At 44.4% G+C, this 19,028-nt stretch overlaps 1 protein-coding gene across 1 annotated transcript in view; it reads right to left on the reverse strand.

Annotated features, from left to right (window-relative positions):
• Positions 1-19,028, reverse strand: part of ZFHX3 (zinc finger homeobox 3) — a 314,781-nt gene that overhangs the window by 276,200 nt on the left and 19,553 nt on the right. The window contains exon 2 of the mRNA XM_057534462.1: positions 1,420-1,777. The gene's annotated coding sequence lies outside the window, so the exon portion shown is untranslated. The remainder of the gene's footprint in view (positions 1-1,419; positions 1,778-19,028) is intronic.

Below are 19,028 nucleotides of genomic sequence, written 5' to 3' on the forward strand. Positions count from 1 at the left end.
CATTTCTGCAAACCACTAACTTCAGCGTTCAGGAGATTCAATAGAACATTCAGCACACATCCTTCACTGCTCTTAGAAATCAGTTCTGTCGATGGATAAGCTATTCAGAGAAAGTGCTTTTAAGCTCGTCGTTGAACATGGTAATGTAATATCTTGCAATCGCAGAGTCAAAGTATGTTGGAACGAGAAGGGATCTTGTAGGTAGACTTGTCTGAACTGAGGATGCTAATGCCCGGCTGGAGAGGGTAAGTAAGTTGCCCAAGGACACACAGCAAGTGAGTGGCCGAACCTGGCTTGAACGTAAACATGATGATCTTAAACCACCTTTCTGCCACTAAGTATTGATGTATGTGTATATGTATGTTCATATATATGTACATATATATGGTAATATATATATATATATATATATATATATATACACACACACACAAACTAGAAGAAGCAAGTCTTGCATCACATAGACCAAATTGTCTATAGAAAGCGACAGCCCTGCTAAAACAATAACCCATTTACATATAGGGCATCCTGGTCAGGAATAGGCCCAGAGCTTCACCAGCCCTGGGCCCTGATGGAAAACAGGGCATTGTTTCCATCCAAACCTTGCACTGAAAGGCAGTCTGTCAGCTGGCAATGACCTCGTGAGACAACTTTGGGGAGAGCAAAGGGCCGAGAAGAGAAAGGCCTCATTCTCGCTGCAAACAGGAAAAGGAAAGAGAAAAAGAAAGCTCTGTCTCCACACAAGGTTTGCTGGGCTGGCTATGAACTGTTCCAGTACGTTCCATCAAATAGACGCCTTCATAGAGTCAAGCCAAGCGCGCACAGCGGGTCTGGGACTCCCATTCCCCGGACACGGGCAGGCCGGCTCACACACGCTCCCGCTCTCTCGCACCCTGGGAGAGCACTTATATGGGCTTCATGAGGCTAAGTAATAAACACTTTGTCTTCACCCTGCTATTTATGGGTTGCTTGGGGCACCCTGTGCTCTCCACTGCCCTTACCTGGACAGTCGGCTCCCGCAGACCCCGCATTTAATAAGGGACGACAGTAAATGCAAAAGGCTCTGTGTGACCCCACGCTCCTGTCTTCCCGGCCCCCCGTGCTAACTGCACAGAAAGGACAATCTGCATCCATCCGCCTATCCGCCAGGCTCCCCTCCTTGAGGTTAAATCCATTCTCCTCTTTCCTGCCTTGGAGACTCTTCACTAAGCCATCTCTCTAAGTTATCTGTTTCTATTTTACCACTGCCAGGGATTCTTTCATTCTTCAGCGATGGAACAACCATATTGGAAAACAAGAGCCGCTCTGAAACCTGTAAACCACCACCATCGCCTCCCGCGGGGGGGCCGGGGCCGGGGTCGGGGGGGCGGTCTCTGGACGGCCTCGCACGCGCGGAGTGAAGGAGCCAATTTGTCCTACCTGTGGCTGACCTCCAGGTGCACTTAGAAGCCTGGTGCTTCCCCTGCACACATGGTGTCGGGGCGGGTTGCAAAGGAGCGGGAGGCCCGCGTGAAAGCAAGAAGCGTGTCCGGGCCGACAGGCTGTGTGAAGGCTGCGGAGGAAGACGGCCGAAGTGGCCCCCGGATGCAGGACCAAGGCCCGTCACTTTGGGGGCCTCTTTCACTGCGCTCTTTTGGGGGTTTCAGGGCTCTCAAGGCTGATGGGTCCTGCATGAAGAGAGTCACGGCTGCATCCCGTCCGCCCGTGGGCCGTCACACAAGCCCCGAGCCCGGCCGCCTCTCGGCCTTGTCTTCATCTTGGGCTAACCCGTTGTATCCTGAAAACACACAAGACAGAGAAGGATGCGTTAACTCGCCTTCTCCCCACAGAACACAGTTCACCATTGCAGCACTGATTAAATACAGGACATTATCTCACCATAATGCCCTCCTGGCGGCGTTCCCAGGAAAATTCTAACTAATCATAAAAATAGAAAGAAAAACGCAACCTAAATTCCATTCCTCGTCTTAAATGAGTGATGTGTTCACTTTTATTTATTTTTCTGGAAGCGAGGCGGGAAAAGAAAATGAATTTTAGGGCTTAGGAAAACAAGCTACTAATAGTCCTAAGTAGAGCAGGGCGGTGGTGCAGACAGTGGGGATGTAGCCGGCAGGGCATGGGCGAGTCCCGGCCCTACCCCTGGCTGTAAACTGCTAGTTTCAAACTGGAGCACCTGGCAGGGCAAAGCCAGGATGGGGCGAGGAAGTCGGGTGGTTGTGAGGCCATGTGTAGACACACACGCACACACAGACTCACACGCCCACACAAACTAGGCGCTCAATAGCATTTTTAAGGCCCTGGCAGGCAAACGCGCTGCCAATACTCCTTTTACGCAGGGCCTGCATGCTTCTCTAGCACTGTCCTTTCTGGAGACTCTGGCATGGTTTAGCTATTCCCTGCCTGGAAGAGTTTTTCCTGCAGGTTCTGCTAGCTAATTTCTACTCACCCTTTAGAGATCAGAGCAAATGGTATTTCCTTCAGGAAGCCTTCTCCCAAAACCTCTACCCTGACTCCAGCCCAGGTGCTGGAGCTCTAAGCCTGCCCTTCCTGGCAGTCACGTGGCTGTAATTAAGGCACTAATTGCATAGCTGGTTATTTAAGGGCTCTCCTCTCCCTTAGATCTAAGAACGTGTTGGTCTCATTAACCATTTTGCACGTGCCTGCCTGGTAGGCAGTAGTTGTTCAATAAATGCCCATGTTGGATGAGTGCTGATGGGTTGGCCCAGCCTGTGAATGGTCCCCTGTGTCTCTGGCAGGTCCCAAGTTAAGCAGCAACAAGCAGATGTGGAACCAGATCGTGGTTCGCAACACTAAGTACCATGCCCCTCCCAAGTGATTTCTGCTCTTTCCTGCTGGGAAGACTTCACGCGAGAGTTCAAAATCCTGAAAACCAGCTTCGGAGATGCTTCTCATAATGGTGCCCTGAGTGGAAAGAAAATAAAGGACCCCCCCCCCCAACCCCTCCTGCCTCTACCTGCCCCCGCTCCTGGCATTAGAGTCCCAAAGCTGCCATTTCCCATCACGGCTAGTGCTGCAGTAATGGGCACTGCTACTTGATGGCAAAGTTCTAGCTGGGCTAATTAAGCATACTGAGCTAATAACCTTCCATTTTGGGACCGGTATTATTCATAATTTAATGTATTGCTGCTGAAACATTAACCTTTCGACAACTGGCATGCTGCCCACAGCAGCCCAAGTGCTGACCATCTTTCAGTAAAATGAGTATTATTGTTAAAACAGGTATAAATCATTCATGGCTGCCGCTTTTGTGTCAGACCCTACGTGAAAATAAGCAGTAAGCTGGGTAATTTATTTACCTTTTGGTGATTATTTTTTATGATTTTATGATCATATTCAATGATTCATAAACATTGGCCCGGTGCCGTTTTGTAATCATTTCACATTTTAAATACTGTGTGGCTGTTCTGCTTTTCATCTTTAAAAATTTCAGGATTGATACCAGGCAACTTAACCCAGACACAAATGCAATTTCATTTGAAAGAAATAAGGTGGGGAGGGGGGAGAGGAAAGAGTCCCAGCCCCATTCATTTGAACAAAACCATTTTCAACAGAGCTGATTGGAGCTTGCCCTTGCTACAGCGTTGCACTTACTGTAGCAAACTTTCTTTGAAGTTTAACACACAGAGGGTGCCTTGAAATCTGGATAAAAGCACAGGAAAACAGTTAACAAGCTTCTGGTTGGAAAGATGATGGGAAGGAGCTCAAGGGTGGAGGGAAGCCTGGAAACTCTGGCCTCGGGCCAAGAAGGTTGGAAGCCACAAGCCTGCCTGCCAGCACCTGGTTGGAGAATGTGATTACATCCCCTGGGATCTGGAAACTTTACTGCCCGCCCGCCTGCTCCTGCTGCCCGTGCTGTGTTTGGGCTCCCGGAACGGTTCCAGAAATTAGCCTTTTCTCCTTCTGGCAACAAGTAGGAACTGGAGGCTGAGAGGCAGGCAGGTCTTTCTTGGCCCGAGGGCTCAGGAGACCTCCCCACCTTCCACAGGCCATCTCCCGGGGGCCCTTCATGGCTCTTCAACCAGTGAAAACACAGAATTCCCAGTAGGTAGGAGCTGAAGCCGATGTTCTGATGGTGGGAAGGAAGCGGGGCCAGGAGCAGGCAGAGAGTGTGACATCGTGTTACCACTGCTCCTCCAGAAGGTCCAGGAGCAAGCTGGCTTCTGGAGCTTCATCTCACGCCAGGCGTGTTGGCACAGAGGAGCGTTCAGCCGGGGGAGACAGGCGCCGTCGCCCCAAACGTGGGAGATGAGGTCTAGAAAGGCGGCCACGGCTATGTGCTGTAAACAAATACCCACGTCCACAGGGAAGCCCAGGCAAGAGCAAGATAAGAGAGGTATTTCTTTCTGGGACAGTCTGAATTGTGTAGCTCTGAGATGGCGGCTTACTGTGTTTTCTTCCTTCAGTTTGCTTAATTTCCTGTGTACCGCTTTCATGGTTTTTTTTAAAAAAAATCGATTGTCTGGTTTTAGATTTTACCTGTGGATATATATACATATATCTCCACAATAAAAAAATTAAATAATTATATATTAATTAAATAATTTTTAACAATGCTGCTAGCTAGCCTAACGTCAGGAGGTTGTAAGCATTAGAACCGTAGGGGGCCCATGACCATCTGAAGCGGGGCTTATTGTTTCCCTCCGTCTGTACTTAGAAGTTGAGAACACAACCCTCAACCTCCTGACGTTAGGAAAGCAGCTTTTAAAAAATATATAAAGGGGCTGGGCTTCCCTGGTGGCGCAGTGGTTGAGAATCTGCCTGCTAATGCAGGGGACACGGGTTCGAGCCCTGGTCTGGGAAGATCCCACATGCCACGGAGCAGCTGGGCCCGTGAGCCACAATTGCTGAGCCTGCGCGTCTGGAGCCTGTGCCCCGCGACGGGAGGGGCCGCGATAGAGAAAGGCCCGCGCACCGCGATGAAGGGCGGTCCCCGCACCGCGATGAAGAGTGGCCCCCGCTTGCCGCAACTGGAGAAAGCCCTCGCACGAACCGAAGACCCAACACAGCCAAAAATAAATAAATAAATAAATAAATAAATAAGAAAATCCTTTAAAAAAAAAAAAAAAAAAAAAAAAAAAAAAAAAAAAAAAAAAATATATAAAGGGGCTTCCCTGGTGGCGCAGTGGTTGGGAATCTGCCGGCCAATGCAGGGGACACGGGTTCGAGCCCTGGTCTGGGAAGATCCCACATGCCGCGGAGCAACTGGGCCCGTGAGCCACAATTACTGAGCCTGCGCATCTGGAGCCTGTGCTCCACAACAAGAGAGGCCGCGATAGTGAGAGGCCCGCGCACTGTGATGAAGAGTGGCCCCCACTTGCCACAACTAGAGAAAGCCCTCGCACAGAAACGAAGGCCCAACACAGCCATAAATAAATAAAAAAATAAATAAATAAATAAAAATAAATAAATAAATTAAAAAATATATATATATTAACTAAGTAATTATATATATAATTATTTAATTTCTCACTGTGGTAAAATATATATAGCATAAAATTTGCCATTGTATGGTTGTTTTTTTAGTGCACAATCCAGTGGTGTGAATCACTGGATTACATTCACAATGGTGCATATCTCTCACCAGTAACTATTTCCAAAATTTCTCATCACCCCCAAAAGAGACTCTGTACCCACTAAGCATCAACTCCCCACTCCCTCCTGCCCTCAGCCCTTGGAAACCTCGAATCTACTTTCTGTCTCTATGGAGTTGCCTATTCTGGATATTTCATATAGGTAGAATCACACAATATTTGTCCTTTTGTGTCTGGTTTATTTCACTGAGCATAACGCTTCCAAGGTTCATCTATGTTGTGGCACGTATGGGAACTTCATTCCTTTCTATGGCTGAATAATATTCCCCTGTATGGATATACCACATTTTGTTTATCCATTCATCTGTTCATGGCCATTTGGGTTGTTTCTAGCTTTTGTCTATGAGCATTGTTTCTGGCTTTTGGCTGTGAATTGGTCTATAACAAACTGAGTCCCTAGTATACAGGGACTAATATATTTTTTCATTAAAGGTCATTGCCCATTATACACACTGATCTACCTTCATCTTGAATGCTCTGCCTGTTAGCTTGGCAGAGCTGGCCTGGGCACACGTGGCAAAGCCGTTCATGCCTGGTAATTACTCTCCAGCCATCCTGTCAGCACTGCCACCTAAGAGCACTTCTTGTAGTCACCTTCTGGCGTCACTGAGGCTGGTGCCAGTTGTGAATTCTGCACCAGTAGGTTCCAGTCTCTATATTGGACTTGATAAAACACGCTGCTTCTCAAGTATGATAAAGAACAAATTAAGAAACAGAATAACCTGGCATGAGTGAAATTCCCCTTCAATCATGTCAGCCAGAGCAGAGGTTGTCATGAAATTTGATGTTATGGATTTACTTCCTAATATAAAGTCTAAGAGGGAAGACAGCATAAGAGCTGAAATGTGAATTGGACATGTCTACAGAGTGTGAATTGGATTCAAGACAAAATATTGTGAATGGTTAATAGGGTCAGTCTAAGTATACTTGCTGAAATAATCTCCTGGATATGCAAATATTCTGAGAACTACACTGTCAAATATCTATTGTATCCTCTTATCTATGTGTTCACAGAACTGCTACATGTTATAACAAACAAAAAATGTGAATTTAAAAAATAATGTCACCCTAAAATAATCCTTTACTTTGAATAGTAATTTTTGTTGTCAGGGTTTTTTTTAACTTTTGTCACACACCAGCCAACCAGGTTCTTAAAGCGGCATTATTTGGAAATATTAAGAGGTGAGCTTTGTGCATCCTGTTCCCAGCGGAAACAGAAGTGGGGCTGGGGGTAGGGAGGGAGTGGGAACAGGTCACATGCTCAGCTTGATCTGGGTCCCTCAGTCTGCCGTTAGCACCTGCCATGCCTTGGTGTTACTGCAATGGACCTTTTGCTTCTACTATCTGGGGTCCCTTCAGCGGAATACCTTTTCCTGGGAACATTGTCTTGAGGACTTGAGATGTTAGCTACATGTTCACCATCTCACTATAATAATCAGCCCATTACACCTGAGGATGGGGGCAAGGAGAATTCGGACAAAGGACACTTGGAGAGAAGCCTTCGGTTTCACTGTTGGTAATTTCCAGGATTTCACCATCAAACTGCTCACTAAAACCCTTAGCGAGTAACCAAACTGTGAGCTTCATTTAGTTTCTTTCCCTCTCCTTTTCCTAATTTCTGCGAGTTGGGCTGGTGAGCAGGAAAAAAAAAATTTAAAAATGGTCAGCAGATGGATGGCCCTCACCTCCCCCCGCCCCGAGTCATGTCCTACAGAAGTTCCCTCCCCCCTCCCCTCTTCTCCCTCCCCAACCAGTTTGCAGACACTTACTCATCCATGTTTCCCCAGCACTTTGAACTTCCCTCTATGATAGCACTTCTCATGTTGCATGACAGTTCATTTGTTTTTGTATATGAACTCCTCAGGGTGGGGATTATGTCTCATAACTCTTTCTGTCCCAATCACAGTACTTGGAAAATTCTAAGAGCTTGATGAACATTTTCTGGGTTTGATGAAATAACAACTTTTGTTTACAGAGTTTTTTTTTGTTTTTTTTTTTACATAAGATCATCTTTCTGGATCTGCGGACCAAACTAGGGTTGTTCTGGTGGATACTGTGAGAAAGACATAGAAACCAAGACCAGGAGTTTAGTGATTTGGCCGAAGTCCCAAGGTAACTGGGGGGGGGGGGTCTCCTGATGTCTCTTGTCAAACCCCTTGTCTCATGGCTTCTCATGGAATATTTGGTGATGTGACCTCAAAGGAAGAACTGGCCAAGTCTCTTTGGCACAAAGTCAATTGATAGGGGGATTATGAAAGACATCTGTCTCCACCTGGAGCATTAGGTGGGTCTCCAGAGGACAGCCACTGAAACTCTTTCCAAAATAATAGGGCAAAATGATGTGTTTAGTTTCCACACCTTGGAATTAGGTACTACCTATGGATTCAAATATGACCATTTGGGCAAATCTCTCAGTGAAGTGCTGAGGACATTTTCTTTTTGAGGGACTCTGGAAAAATGCTCACCAATTAAGGCAGGCTGACTTACAGTTCATAGACTTAGCTATATAGACAATGTAATATTACTCAGCCATAAAAAGGAACGAAATTGGGTCATTTGTAGAGATGTGGATGGACCTAGAGTCTGTCATACAGAGTAAAGTAAACCAGAAAGAGAAAAACAAATATCATATATTAACGCATATATGTGGAATCTAGAAAAATGGTACAGATGAACCTATCTGCAGGGCAGGAATAGAGATGTAGATGTAGAGAATGGACATGTGGACATAGGAGGGGGAAGGGGAGGGTGGGACAAATTGGAAGATTAGAATGGACGTATACACACTACCATGTGTAAAATGGATAGCTAGTGGGAACCTGCCATAAAGCACAGGAAGCTCAGCTCGGTGCTCTGTGATGACCTAGATGGGTGGGATCGGGGCGGGGGGAGGGAGGTCCAAGAGGGAGGGAATATAGGTATACATATAGCTGATTCACTGCATGTACAGCAGAAACTAACACAACATTGTAAAGCAATTATACTCCAATTAAAAAAAAAATTAGTGGGAACAAACAGAGCATCCAAAGAACACCCGCTTCTGGGCTGCAGCTGACTTGAGGTGTTGACCTGCTCTGCACTCTCTCCACCTGGCTAAGTCCCAGTCAACTTTCAACACATAGCTCAAGTCTCACTGACTTTAGGAAGCCTTCCTTGGCCATCCCTTCAACCCTGCCCTCTGTCCCCCAATGTGCTCCCACAGTGTCTCACGTTCATTTCCATCATTACACTGTGGAGTTTGTCCCTCACTTGACTGTGTGCTCCCTGAAGGCAGAGGCCTGTCCAATACGTCTGTCACTGGGCCATTCTGAGAGCACATGAGATGATGTAAGTGTCCTGCAGAGGGACCGTGACCACCAGATATCAGCTTACAATACCCAGCCATTCACTGTGCTTGGTGACACAAATTCTTACATAAATATATCCTCGGCCACTGGTTTTTTTTTTTTGTTAACAATTTCTGTTTGCTAATTCTACAAAACAAAAACAAACAAACAAACAAAAACACTTCCCTGGTCTTGTAGGTCAAAATTTGTTCTCGTGGCCTTCAAGACCTTTAAGATTGAGATTTCTTTGGATTCAGTCTACCCTCTGACTCCTCATCTCTCTCACTTCACCATGTACATGCTGACCTACCGTCTCCAACCTCTGTGCTTGTGCACACACAGTCCCCTCTGCCTGGAACACCAGCCCCAGAACCAGGAGAATCCCCTCCATCATGCAAAACCCAGATCACATGGCCCTCTGAAGTCTTCCCAGACCCCTTTCCCCAAGTCATGTTAGGCTTGTCTCCTCTTAGTTCCCTGAGCTTCTGCTACTGCCTGACCTTTCTCATCATGCTCTGATTATTTCTGTTTCCTTTAATTAGAGTGCAAGCTCTCTAAGGGCAAGGATCTTGTTTTTTTTCCCGCACCCAGTGCCAGGGGCTAGGTGGCTGGACGAATTTTTTTTTAATTAATTTATTATTTTTAAAAATTTATTTATTTATTTATTATTTATTTTTGGCTGCGTTGGGTCTTCGCTGCTGCCCACAGGCTTTCACTAGTTGCAGCGAGCGGGGGCTACTCTTCATTGCGGTGCGCGGGCTTCTCATTGCGGTGGCTTCTCTTGTTGCAGAGCATAGGCTCTAGGCACGCAGGCTTCAGTAGTTGTGGCTCGCAGGCTCTAGAGTGCAGGCTCAGTAGTTGTGGCGCACGGGCTTAGTTGCTCCGCGGCACGTGGGATCTTCCCAGACCAGGGCTCGAACCCATGTCCCCTGTATTGGCAGGCGGGTTCTTAACTGCTGTGGAACCAGGGAAGCCCTGGATGAATGTTTGTGAAAGAAGAATCTGTATAATTTTCCATTTAATGAAGTTGAAGTTCTTTACCAGCTCTGCGAAGACTTTAAATGTACACTGGTTTTTGTATGGTGTCAGCTTTTGGTTTCCAGGACTTTTGTTCTAACAAAAGGAGAATGAGAACCCAGGAGTAAGCAAGCTGCAAATGTACAAACTCTCCTTCTCTAAGGGCCGTGAAAGGTTGAGCACTGAGACGGTTGCCATCCTGCTGTCCAATTTCACCCTGTTTATTGTATTCTTAGGCCTAATCAAGATGGCCAATGTGACATTTGCAACTAGTTTTATGCAAGATGCAAAATCTTGTGCAACAATAACCAGAAAAACTGTTGCAATTCTACGCAAGTTGGAAAAACCTGGGGGCTGATTTGGCCTTTGCAGATGTGACTTCATTTCTTTGTCTCCATCATTCATCACAGAGGCCCTGCTTTGGAAACTTTAAGTAATTAAAACATCTATCAACTATCCATCGACAGCGATGGCGGTGTGCCTGTGCGTAGTCAGTCGGTTCCGTTCCAAGGGTGTTCTCATGTGATAATTATGTAACAACACACTTTGTCACTATGTGGGTAATGAGAAATGGTCATGACACTGTTATCTTATCAGGCATTATTAAGTTTTGCTAATGGATGAGACCTTCTATCTCACTTTAGTTCTATCTAACTTTCTATCTCACTGGTTGGCCAGTAGAGTCACTTGCAACACCAAAAAGCAAGTGTTTAAGTATATACTTTTAAATTAATTACTACTTAGTTTTATTTATTTATATCCAGCCTTACAAAGAAAGAAAAAGGATTTAAGGAAGCTTCGAAGACACAGAGAGGTCCATGTTACAAGCAGGTGTCTAAATGGAGGCCCTTTAGGCAACCAACAGACGCTGTCACGACTACATACTATGAGATATCACTTTACTGACACATTTGCCTTTCCTGACTCACCCAACGAGGGTGATAATTCCCGCCTCTGTACCAGCCCTGTGCCCTGAATAAACCTACCCTGTAGTGTAGCTCCTATCATATTGCAAGCCTTTATTCCCATGTCTGTGAGCATCTTGGCGGCAGGACCCTGGCTTATTTACTTCTGTACCACATGTACCTAGCACAGCTCTTCGGTTAAGCAAGATGATGATGATGATGATGATGATGATGATGATGATGATGATGATGGATATTATTGGGTAGACTCAATTTTAGATGTGCCCTCTCCTCCCAGATTCCCTTTTCAGCCCATCCCTGAGCACACCCACCAGTACCTCTCTGGCTGTCCCTCCTACTTCCCCATCCATCTCTTCCCCATCAGGCCCTGTTCGCAAGGGGCACAGTCCTGCAGTGAGTCTAGTCGTCTCTGCTGTGGTTATAACAGGGTTAAAGTTGAGGTTTCTAATCGCTCCCATGAGGTCTTATTACCTGTTGATTAGGTCCTTTTGGGATCAGCATCAAACTGACAACAATAATAAACACTCCCTTCTTGGAACTCAGTAATGACCCTGCCTGCCCCACAGGCCCGGTGGCTATGGGGAGGGGCACTGTGTGGGCCTGGAAGTGGCAGGCCATGCTAGGGGGCATTTCCTGGAGATTTGGCGGTGCAGGCGCAGAGGTGCAGCTAACAAGCCGATGGGCACCAGCTTGAGATTTTTGCCTGGCTGGAGGCACCTCTGTTGTTACAGCACAAGGTGCTCAGAGGACCCTCCACAGCCAGCCCAAGGACTTGAGGGATGGAGCTGGGTGGTTTTTCCACAGGACTTGAGGAATTTCTGGAGAATGGTCCTGTAACTGTTTCATGTGTATTTCGCCAAACTTTTTTTCTATGTGCATATAAATGTGAATGAGTGAGTGAGTGAGTGTGTGTGTGTGTGTGTGTGTGTGTGTAGTTTTAGTGTTCTTATTATAAAAATGCAATCATACTAAACATCTTGTTTGGCAAATTGCTTTTTCGTTCACCCAACAATCTCTCTTGGACACTTTTCCCTATCAGTGCTTAAAGTTTTGCCTCAGATAATGTGACCTACAAGGGCTTAATTTCCAAAAGACACAAACAGCTCGTACAATGCAATAACAACAACAACAACAAACTCAATCAAAAAATGAGCAGAAGACCTAAATAGACACTTCTCCAAAGAAGACATACAGATGGCCAACAGGCACGTGAAAAAATGCTGAACATCGCTACTTATTAGAGAAATGCAAATCAAAACTACAGTGAGGTACCACCTCACACTGGTCAGAATGGCCATCATTAAAGGTCTACAAATAACAAATGCTGGAGAGGGTATGGAGAAAAGGAAACCCTCCTACACTGTTGGTGGGAATGTAAATTGGTGCCGCCATTATGGAAAACAGTTCGGAGGTTCCTCAAAAAACTAAAAATAGAGTTGTCATATGATCCTGCAATCCCACAACTGGGCATATATCTGGAGAAAACTGTAATTTGAAAAGATACAGCACCCCAATGCTCATTGCAGGACTATTTACAATAGCCAAGACATGGAAGCGACCTAAATGTCCATCAACAGATGAATGGATAAAGAAGATGTGGAATATATACACAGTGGAATACTACTCAGCCATAAAAAGGAATGAAATAATGCCATTTGCAGCAACGTGGATGGACCTAGAGATTATCATACTAAATGAAGTAAGTCGGAAAGAGAAAGACAAATATCATATGATATCACTTTGTGTAGAATCTAAAATATGACACAAATGAACTTATCTACAAAACAGAAACAGACTCATAGACATAGAGAACAGACTTGTGGTTGTCAAGGGGGAGAGGGGGTGGGGGACGGATGGATTGGGAGTTTGGGATTAGTAGATGCAAACTATTATATATCAAATGGATAAACAACAAGGTTCTACTGTATAGCACAGGGAACTATTTTCAATATCCTATGAAAAACCATAATGAAAAAGAATATGAAAAAGAACATATATATATATGTATAACTGAATCACTTTGCTGATTAGAAAAGTGATGAGTAGAAATTAACACAACATTGTAAATTCAACTATACTTCAATAAAATAAATTTTTAAAAAGTTTTGCCTTAATGTGATAAAGAGCATTACAGTAATCCAGAATAAGAACAAAGCAAAATACCTTTAACCATTCTCTTGTTGTTGAACATTTCAACCATCTCCAATTTCTTGGTATTACAAATAAAGCTACAATGACATCCTTATACATGTTCTCATGTACTTGTGCAAGTGTATATTATGAATGGTTGTGCCTATTTACACACCTAACAGTAATGTCTAAGTGTGTCCTTTCTGTGGCTCCTGGTTAGTATAATTTTATTTATTTGTGACAATTTAATTGTAATAAAATATACCTCAGTGATATTTTAATTTGATTTTCTCTGACATCGCATTTATTATGGAATTAAAAATATGTAATTCAAACCTAAATAAAAATTAAAAGAATAATCCAAAGAATTTCCATGTACCCTTTATACAAGTTCACCAATTCTTTATATTTTGTCCCATTTGTTTTAGTATTTTTTTTCTCTTTCTATATCTGTGCTATCCAATATGGTAGCCACTAGCCACATGTAGCTATTTATATTTAAATGGAATAAAATTAATAATTCAGCTCTTCAGTTGCATTAGCCATATTTCAAGTGCTTGGTGGTCATGTGAAGCTCTTGGCTTCCATATTGTCAGAGCAGGTACAGAACATTTCCATCATCATGGAAAGCTTCACTGGAAAGCTCTGAGTTATATGAATGCATATTTTTGAGCCATTTAAGAGTCAGTTGGAGAAATCATGTATATTTACCCCTAAACACTTCAATGTGTACTTCCTAAGAACATAAACATTTTTTTACACAACCACAGTACAATGATCTAAATCAGAAAATTTAACATCAATGTGACATTAATCCACTGACCCCATTTGAATTTCATCAAATGTCCCAATTTTTTTCTTTATGGCCACTGTTTCTCCTGGTCCAGGATCAAATCCAGGATCAGACTTTGCATTTAGTTGTCATGTCTCTTTATGTCATTGCATTTTAAGAATTAAGTATTTAAGGATTCAGTCCACACTATGAAATCCTCTGGGGTACGTAGCAGGTCTCACTTATCTTTCCGTGCCCAGCATTTAGAGCAGGGCCTAGAACGAAATCAATGATTGGAAAAATGAACGAATGAGTGAATTTCTGTACCACCTCTTACTTCATTCTAATTCTAATCATTCTAATCATCATACCTCCTCATTCCCTGAAATCAAAACAGAGGAGGGCAACATATGATCATTTTGGAAACATATTTTCAAAAAGACACCTGGGCTTCCCTGATGGCGCAGTGGTTGGGAGTCTGCCTGCCAATGCAGGGGACACGGGTTCGAGCCCTGGTCTGGGAAGATCCCACATGCTGCGGAGCGACTGGGCCCGTGAGCCACAACACTGAGCCTGCGCGTCTGGAGCCTGTGCTCCGCAACAAGAGAGGCCGCGATAGTGAGAGGCCCGCGCACCGCGATGAAGAGTGGCCCCCGCTTGCCGCAACTAGAGAAAGCCCTCGCGCAGAGACGAAGACCCAACACAGCCAAAAATAAATAATAAATAAATAATAAATTAATTAAAAAAAAAAAAAAAGACACCTAAGAAGAGGTATTCATGTGGGGCCGCAGACTGGCGCCACCACCTTTGGAAGACATTGTGGCGACCGATATTTAGAAGAAGATGTCTTCTTTGCCCTGCAATTTCACTTCTTAGGACCTACACCAGAGAAATCCACGCATATGTGCACAACAAAACAAGCGTGAGGATGTTCACTGCAGTGTTGTTTGTAATAGGAAAAAAAGAAATAACCTAAAGTCAATCAGTAGGGCAATGGTTAAAAAATGCATGTGGTTATATCCACGTTAATTCATGTAAACATTTAAGAGATAGTTGTAACTGTTAACATAGTAGTAAAACACCTATTACGTGACAGGTTATGTTAGAGGTTTAAGGGACAAAGAAATGAAGACGACATCTCTCATTGAGCCTATATTTTAGTAGAAGGATTATGGAATGCACAGCAGCAGGTAGAGAAATGAGATGGGGCTCTGCATAATGACAACAAAAGATCTCCAGAGCATTTTAAATAGTAAAGAAACAAACAGGCAAGTTGCAAAATAATGTCAGGATATATTTTATGTTTAAAATCACAAAATAAATCTAGACATTCCTGTATGTACACATATGCATGTGAATGAAAGTTTTCCCTTTTGGTCTGAACGGACACACGCCAAGCTGTTACTACCTCTGGGACTGAGTTTTGTTTTATCCTATCTTTCTTGATTTTGTTTTTTCTATGAGAATGCTTTCATGCATTGCTAGTGAAATTAAAAATAAATAAATAAGCACACTAATGGGAAGTCTAATCATCATGCCAGCTAAGGGAAAACAGCCACTATCTAAGCATTAAAGAATCGAATGCAGTTACTACAGCATAACCAGAATAAAAATTGACCTGTAGACTCTTGCCATTCATAGGAAACAGCACCAACCAGTACATGAAATGCTGTGCTCTCACCAGCTTCAACTACCAAGCTTTATTATTTATCCTAAGTCTTAGCAGTTTCAATATTCTCTGGGAGGAAAGAAGGAAATTAATATTCACTGTGTACTTAACACCTTCCAAACACTTGTCCTATTTACTATTTCATTCTGTGCCGGGAACTTCAGAAAGTATTACTATCCCTCCATTTTACAGATGGAAAAACCAAGGCTCAGAAGGTTTAACATGTTTGTGCAAAGTCTCGAATACACCAGCTAGCAGGTGATGGAGCCTAATTCAGATTCAGTCCTTCCCAACCCCCGAAGCTCACTGACTCTGCCTTTCAAGAATCCCTTAAGGATGGCTGGAGAGCGGGTTTGCAGCTTCAGGATCTCAGTGTCTGTCCTGGGTGTCTGTCTCCTTGTCCTTTTCCTCCATTTTTAGGGATGCTCTAGAACAAGCTTTGGGTAATGCCCTGGGCATGTTTGACACACTTCTCTCCAGAGTACCCCCATTTTTCTCTGTTCCCATCTGCCCATGGTATCCCGTCTCAGGAGAGAGAAATAAATAAGGAACAGTGTTAACGAAGAAGAGAGGTTGAGATAGTCAGAGAAAGAGAGGCAGGAGACCACAGAGGAGTCGATAAATAGAAGACAGAGAAAATGAGCCAAGGCGGGGGGGAGGGGTTGGACCTGTGATACAACGAACTATGGGAATCTTGGTCTCATGAATTACAAGGATGACAACAAAGCCACGCAGGAAGGATTAAAAAATAATAATAATAAACACTTTTCCTAATAGGATGGGAAGGGGGAGGTTAGTGAAGGGTGGAGAGGAGAGAAGCGCCCCAGACACCACCCACTTTCCTTCTGTGTCAAGGGGAGCTGGTGGAGGGTCCCCAGACGCTGCCCTGGGGCCTGGCTGACCAGGAGGGAAGTCTGCAGCCCCTCTGGATTCGGGCATGGCAGGTCCCCTCCACACGCTGGGAACATGTCCACACTTTAGGCCCAGACACCCGCAGAAGCCCTGCACCTTGTATGTTACTGTCTTAGGGATTTTCAAAGTTTGCCCTTGGCCTGAATGTCTCTGGGCATCCATGCAAAATGATAAAACAAATTAAACAGTGCAGCAGCAAACCACGGGAGAAAGGGTGAGCGGAGAAGAGAGAGAGACAGAGACAGAGAGAGAGAGAAAGAAAAGCGGTTAGGACAAGAGACAAACTGGAAGGAGGGCAACGGGAGGGAAGAGGAAAGATGGCAGGGAAAAGAGACGATAAGAAACAAGGAGAGAGAGAGAGAAGCCGGCAGAAAGAAGGGAAGGGGAGGGGAGGGAGGAAGGAAGGTGTTTTATATTCCTAGGAAGGAATGTAGAATAATATATAAGAATAATATACAAGAATATAAGAATAATAGAAGACTGTTCCCCATATCCTGAAGGTCAGTAAATCTGGCTGGGAAATAAAGAACAAGTTCTAGTTGAGGGTTGGCAGAAGCCCCGAGGAAGTACGAGAACTTCTGCCAGCTTCCACAAGGCTGCCTCCTAGAAATTAACAACCCAGGGCCAGCCATTGTGCACACGACCCACGTCTATCCACGCTCACATCCACATTACAGCCTGGAGGATGGGGCATCATCCAAGGTGTTGCTTTAATGTGAGTAATTACAATTAAGCAAGAACTCCCGTGGGATATTATCACATACATCTACTATGTGAACTACTGGGGTGAGGTAAGGCGGCGAGTGACACAAATACACAGGAAGGAATGTTCCAGAAGAGATAACAGGCAGTGGAATCAAACACGGATGGGAGGTCTTGATTCCTACAGATGGGTTCCATACACAGAAGCAGGGAGGCCAGAGGGTTCCCAGGAGATGAGATTGGAACATGGCAAAAATCCTGACCCACCCCATCCTAGGCTCTCCTAGCACATCCTGTTAAACAGTCTCTAAGAAAGGGGAGACTCACATGCTTTGTGAAATTGTATGTGGTAGCAGTCTAAGGGCTAGAAGAAATGATAAGAATCTCTCCATCCAAGGCTATTATTTTTATTTGCTTCAAAGCAGAGGCTAAAATGAAGGGGAAGGCCATTAGACTAGGCCTCAACTAAGGTAGTGCTTTCAAACTCTGGGTGTGACCCGTTAGCGGGTTGTAAAATCAACTTGGTGTTTTGTGACCAGCTTTTCTTTTCTTCCTTTCTGTATTCTTTCTTTCCTAATAGAATAGAAAATGTCAGCAAGTACCTCATGTAGTGAGGGTAAATACTGTTGCAGGAAACTTTTGATCTGGCTATATATGTATACATATTAATACACATACATGCATAATTACATACTGGGTTGTGAAGTAAAGTTCATTTCTTATCATGAGTTGTGGCCTAAAAGTTTTTGTTTTGTTTTGACCATGCCACACGGCTTGTAGGATCTTAGTTCCCCAACCAGAGACTGAACCCGTGCCCTTGGCAGTGAAAGCGTGGAGTCCTAACCACGGGACTGCCAGGGAATTCCCTATGGCCTAAAAGGTTGAAAGCCAGTCGTCTAGATGTATCAATGAAGCATAGAGGTTTATGGCCAGAGAATAGAAATTTCCAGCTTTGAAATGCATGATCAAACAAAACCTCTGGCTGTGGATGCTGTCCAATGGAGTTGACCAGAAGCAAAAGATGGAAAGCCCACTAGCTTTTCTTGAGGTGTGTCTGCCACAGAAACTCCATGAATGGAGGACAGTAGTTTGCAATTGCTCAAATCTTAGGAAAACTTTAGGATAATCCCTAGTGCCCAAACTTGCACCAAGTGGTTGTGAACTGCTAAAGCAGTATCATTCCCAGAGAGCACATCCTTCCAGCTCCTTTCTCAGATAGGCTCATAGAGGATAAACGGAAAAAGGTGATCCTCCTTGGTCTATGCTGGGTACCAAGAATTCCTTCTACTGCCAAGAGTCTTAATTATTTCTGTTCTATAGGCTATGCTATGCTCTTTTCCCTGTTTTTCCAAACAGAGTTTTTCTTGTCTACATCCTGTTCTTTATCCACTGTATTGGGTGCACTGGGGGTAGATAACTTATCATTTAACCACAGGTCACTGAACCACAAGGAGCTACCTCTGGATTTCAAGGAAAGAGATTTCACAGGATGCAGTTATATGAACCTTTGGGTTCTTTCCATTTGAGTTGCATGAACTTTTATGTGTTTTATGGGCATTTGGGAAAGTGTTTCTGTGGCAGATGGGCATGAATGGGTGCTGAGTGGGCACCCAATGGGGTGGACTGTAGTTGACATTTGTCAGTTGCTACCGGGCATCCATGCCCTCCTCTCCCATCTTAACAGCATCTAGATTGTCCTCTGGATAACTGCACCGGCATGCAGCCTATGGACTTTGTGGGCTGTTCCAGCTGTGAGCTCTAATGACTTGAGTCAGTCAGCACCTTTCATTTCCCTGATTACAGTTGTTCCTTCAGGGGTGGGCATAGTGTCCTGGGAGGGTCCCATCAGGTATATTTCAGGAATCCTACTTGGAATGATGGTATGAAACACCCTCTACCACTGACATAAATGAGGAAACATGGGGCTTCAAACTTGGCCAGCAGGCATCCTAAGACTCCAAG

The sequence above is a fragment of the Balaenoptera acutorostrata genome, chromosome 19 (genome assembly GCF_949987535.1).
Source record: "Balaenoptera acutorostrata chromosome 19, mBalAcu1.1, whole genome shotgun sequence".
In the NCBI taxonomy this organism is placed as follows: domain Eukaryota; kingdom Metazoa; phylum Chordata; class Mammalia; order Artiodactyla; family Balaenopteridae; genus Balaenoptera; species Balaenoptera acutorostrata.